Source organism: Octodon degus, unplaced genomic scaffold, assembly GCF_000260255.1.
Source record: "Octodon degus isolate 3935 unplaced genomic scaffold, OctDeg1.0 scaffold00326, whole genome shotgun sequence".
Lineage (NCBI taxonomy): Eukaryota > Metazoa > Chordata > Mammalia > Rodentia > Octodontidae > Octodon > Octodon degus.
The window spans coordinates 1,009,880-1,015,382 of record NW_004524902.1 but is presented as its reverse complement, the minus strand read 5'-3'; the positions used below and the strand labels follow the sequence as shown (position 1 = coordinate 1,015,382).

At 35.7% G+C, this 5,503-nt stretch overlaps 1 protein-coding gene and 1 pseudogene across 1 annotated transcript in view; one reads left to right on the top strand and one right to left on the bottom strand.

Annotated features, from left to right (window-relative positions):
• Znf804b (zinc finger protein 804B) overlaps window positions 1-5,503 on the top strand; it is a 660,912-nt gene that overhangs the window by 456,258 nt on the left and 199,151 nt on the right. The window lies entirely within an intron of this gene.
• LOC111814478 lies at window positions 1,939-2,466 on the bottom strand (annotated as a pseudogene).

Sequence of the window (5,503 nt, the reverse complement as noted above, 5' to 3'; positions counted from 1 at the left end):
AAGGAATCGATAAGGGATCTGAGAATATATCTCCGTGGTAGAGACACCAAGTTCAATCTATATCTGCAAAAGAGATAGATAGATAGATAGATAGATAGATAGATAGATAGATAGATAGACATAGATACATAGATACATAGATACATAGATACATATATAGAGATAGATAGATAGATAGATAGATAGATGATAAATAGATAGATAGATCTATAGATCTACTAGGAATAAGACAAAAATTAAAAAGAATCATAAGAATGATAGTTAATTTTACTTTATATTCAAAATTGTCTACCTTTAAGTCATGATATTTTACCCTCTGCTGGTGAGGAAACTGAGACAGAAGAGTAGGAGTAAGTTGCCAAAGGTTACAGGATACAAATGCCAATTAATGGAGTAGGCATTAAGTACAGTAATCTGGAAATTTGGATAATTTTAATGATTCATAAAATTCCAAGTAATATATTCATATAAAGATTTCATTTTAACAGAAATTTTCAATGTAGCAAGAGAAAGACAGTTCAGGCAAGCACTGGGATTTTGGAGCCACTCAGATCCTTACTCATATGAAATGGGCTTCGCCTCCTGATTAAATCATTAAGTTTCACAATAAATCTTAGCTTAAGGTGAGCTCAAGGTAGAAGCTCCCAGCAAGATATGAAGCAACCTTCCCATCACTAGTCAAGTCAAGCTGCAGATTATGCAGGGTGCAATGAACCAGTAAACAAATGGTTCTAAGAGTACTTGGGGAATTTTGCACTTTTAAAAAGTACATCCTGAATCCCTCCCTTCTGGGCCTTTTGGCTAAGACTAAATCTACATACTTCCTTCCCTATCTTTAAAAGCATCAGTCAGCTAGGTCTAGAAATAGGGCCATGATTTCCCTATCCAGTTGTAAACTAACTATTCTACTCAGTAGAATGCTCTTGTGAGGGCCTGAGGGGGAATCCATTGGAAAGATAGTTCAGAGGGGAACATACTGATGATTCCTGGGTCAAAGCAAGGATTCAGTAGTGCTCTGCTTGGGAAAGGTGTGGAAACAAATACCAATTATAGAATAGCGTTAGTGACAACGAAGGGCTTTCTTTAAGCCTGTCACTGTAATAAGTGGTTCACATATGTAACCTCCGTCCTGCAGAATCATGGTTAGCCTCATATATAAGTGAAAAAACAGGCTTAGTGAGAAAAACAGTATATCAAAACTTGAAAAAAAAGGAGTACTGTCCTCCTGCCTCAACAGTCAGTATGAGTTCTACAATGTGGCTTTATTGGTGAATATGGGGGCGACTGAAGGCTTGCAGATGAAAGCCAACAGAGGCATGTGGCTTTCCTTGGGTCAGTGCACCAAGAGCTGACTGGTGATTCTAATGGACTGCTTTTGCCCCAGTCCTTGATAACTTTAAGGTCCTTCAAAACATGCTGGGACTGACTCACAAACACTTGGTCTCTTTGAAGGGTCTTTATGCTTTCATGTACCTAACCAGGAAATCCCAGGACTGAGAGGGTAGCATTGTGACTTTTGTTCTTGCCATGGCCACTCATATCTGACACTGCAGATGACTTTCACTGTCCTAAGGAGACAAATTTTGGCCATATTTTCTCTTTCTTCCAGTTGTACTTAATTTTGGTGTGTGAATATGACAGATGTCAGGGAAACTTCTTGGCATTTTTCTTAATCCCTTAAATGTAAAGGGTGTGTGACAACAGGCTTGATTCTGGTGATGAGCTGCCTGTCACATCTGTGAGTAATATCATGGAGAGCTAAAACATTTTTAGAACTCAAGGGTATATAGATAAAAAGCAAGAATTGCTGTGGGCTTAAGTAGTTGATTTCCTGAAGTGATTTTGTGAATAAATTCTACTTGCACTGTAGAAATGTAAACTTGTGGTTACATGGTATTTTTTTGTATCAGTTATTTAATTAGGTTCTTAGTAAGAAATTTAGAACACTAATTTATGAGGATAAATTCTATTTATCAGAGCAAAAATGGATTGCAGATAGCCCCAGAGCTGAGGAACAGCTTTGATTTTTTCTAAAATCTGTGAATCCACCACTTTCTGATCCATCTTGTGCTGCTCTGAAATCTGGTATCTCTCTTTCTCAGTGTTGAAGATCTCACCCTTCTGGTGTCTGGGTTTCCACAGCTGCTTCTTCTTAAAGTAAGCATCAGTGAAGTGTTTGGGGATTTTCACTTTGCAGATACTAATTTTTGTAGAAGTGGCAGTGACAAATCTCTGGCATGTTCTTTGTAGAGGAACATGATTAAGGCTAAGAGGCCCAGTCACAAGTAGCAAGCCACTGGCCAACCACTTCAGGAAGACCACTCTCTTGCCTCTGTGACGCCCTGTGAGGATGATCAAGATGGTACCAGGAGTGATGCTAGCTTGAAGTTTCCACACATGCTGACTGAAGGGCTCCTTTCCATGGCTCAAGAGCTTTCAAGGCACATCTTCAGTAGGGTAGTAGCTAGGTATTTTTCAAAGTTTAACCACCCAGGTACCTCCATTCTTGTCCTCACCGACTGGTGTTGTGATCACAGCAAGAACTTTCTCCTTTTCTTCTCAACCTGTGATTTAGCAGCTGTGTACATTCACTTCTACAAAGCCTTTATGGATAACATAGCAGATTGGGAGTATCTACCAATTCCTCTAACCAGGACAAGATTGTGGCTGCAGTGAGGCTGCCCATTCTTGGACTTTTTTTTACCTTCACCTTACCCTTTTTACCAGTACCACTGTCAGCAGCCTTCTTAGCTTTGGGTTTCTTCTCTTTAGTGTCTGGCTTCTCAGTTTTTTCTCTCACCATCTTGCAAGACGGGAAAGAGAACTAAGCTTCTGACTTCCAGTACATATTTTTATGTATGTATCATATGTATGTGACTGGTTAACCTGTCAGAAATAGAAATTATCAAAATAAGCTTTTCCCAAACTGACTTTAAATTTCTCACTTTTGTTATCTTCCTTGATCTTAAAGCTAAAATAGATTGATTTGTGCTTAGATAAATCTTTACATTTTCATTTTTACTTAAAAGTGAAATCTTAAATTTTAGCTAAACAATAAGAGCTTCTACTGGTCATTTGAAAACATCCAATTTACAAAGGAAGAAACTTGACTCTTAAATTTTATTTTTTTTTAAATTTACAAATACAGTAGAGTGTCTTGAAGTGCTTGAAAACTAAATTTCTGTTGTTTCTTATATAATGGGTAAATCTTCTCTTTCCTCAAGATATGCTTCCGGGTCTTACTAGTCTGTCAAAGAACTGAATGAGTAAATTATAAACAGAAGTCTGTATTTCAGTCCTTCATTCCTAAATGGTGAAAACAAAGTGCTACTGTTATAACACCTTGTTGAAACTCTAATTAGCTGAAATAACTAAAAGGGACAATGTGTAACAAAAGATATTCGACAGCAAATTTCAATAGTTTCTGGACACTAATTGTAGTAGCTCACACCTGTAATCCCAGCACTCCAGTAGTTGAGGCAGGAGGATTATTAGGAGTTTGAGACCAGCCTGGACTACAAAGTGAGCTCAAGCCCATCTAAACTTCATAGTGAGACCATGTCTCAAAAAAGCCCCTCCACCCTAAAAAAAAGTTTCTGGGCAAAAAATAATTGACTCATTTAATATATTGATATTTTGATTCCATAAAATGTGGACATATTCTTCAATAAAATGGATTTGAGGAAGAGGATTGAGAAATTCTTGGCAATTTATATTGCATAACTTTTAAACACATGTATTTTATAATATAATATATACCTTTTAATATATAATATAATATATACCTTTTAAAATGAATATATAAAAGAACAATGCTATACATACTTCAGTTGGCAAACTTATTTAGTCTGAAATCTCTTTAAGAAGAGCACCTTTTGCTGCTTAAGCCATGACTTGATGTGCAATAGTGAATGCTGAGTTAGACCCTAAGAAGGCTACTGGGAAGGGGATCAGAGGTCATCTTGAGTTGCAAGAAAAGTCTGTTCAGTACCCAAATTAAGCTCCACACAGATAACTAGCTTTCTGCTTTATTCATGACCTTTACTGTCCTCCAAAGTAAAAATTTTGGAATTTCTTCATTAAATATTGATAATGCCATAGTATTTGGGAAACACAGGACTTCTATTCCATGTTGAAACATCCTGGAATGAAGTTAAGCATCTAGGTTTTCTCTGCTTATCAAACATTTTTTCAAACACTTTCCTGCTGTCAGTTACAGACCATGTGACTCTACTTGAAGCTATTAGATCGCATCACACACTGACAGCAAAGGATGCACAGATCTCACGCAAACAGCTTTAACTTTTGTTAAGGCAGACTTCTCAGGGGAAAATGACACTTTGTCTACTTCCCCACAAGGACACAAGAAAATGAAAAAGGAAACAATGATGTGTATGTGGAAGTGTTTTGCAAATTGCAAAGCATCTTAGAGAGACAAGGAACTCCCATAAGAATAATGTCACCATTCTCTTGGCAGTGGATCATTTTTGGAAAAGAGAACAGTTTATACATTAGAGGAAGTCAAGGCATTTTCCGGCTCAAATACTGTTACTTCAGGAATATAATGTATCTGGGAAAACATAGAAGAGATAAAGCAAGTATTGACATTGATTTTTTTTTCAGGTACTTTCTAAAATTCAGAAATTAGCCCTTCAAAAGAAATGGTGAAGGTAAAAGTAATTGAAAGAGAGGGGTTTTAAAAAATTTAGTTTGGGTTTCTTTTACAACTATTTTTCTTCTTACCAATATTGGAAGAGTGCAAATCCCAAAGCAGTTTTTCTGAAACTTATTGTGTTGTTCAAGGTAGAGCTGTTTTAAGTAAAAAAATCCCTGAAGCAGTGAAAAAATATACTTGAAGGGCTTTGGTGATCAGAATGCTTCCTGCTTGGAAAAGTTTTCTAGTACTTATAAAAGTATAGGTCAGAAGATGTCTTTGCACTCAATTTTGATTTTGATATAAATCCCAAATGTTTTGCTATACCTCAGGCTCTAAGGAGGTAGTTAAGAAAAAGAAGATGTAAACCTACCAAAAATATAGTTCTTTCAAATGGCATGGGAAGGCTAAGGTGTGTCGCTATTGACTGATATTTTGAGTTTCATGCAAGTGACATATAAGTCTATTTTAATATAATTAATGCATGTTTAAGTTTTTGAATATCTTTAAAATAAAATTTAAAAATTAAAGAAAATACTTGCACTTATTGGTGATGAATTCAGGCAATGAAAAGATAAACAATAGAGTTGTTGTTTGGTGATCTCAAAAATCACCAAAAACCATGTTTACTTCATCATAAAGCATTTGTAGTTAACATTATTATGTTAAAAAAAGTTAAGAACATTTTCTTACCTAACACAGTTAACTTTGCTTTAGAAGAATAGGATTATACTATGCATAGTATTTTATAACTGTTGAATCTTTGTCATTAAAATTTTTTTCAGATTATAGCCTTATCCTTATCATTGTTAGTCTATGTCAAATTTTGTATACATAAAATGTTATTAA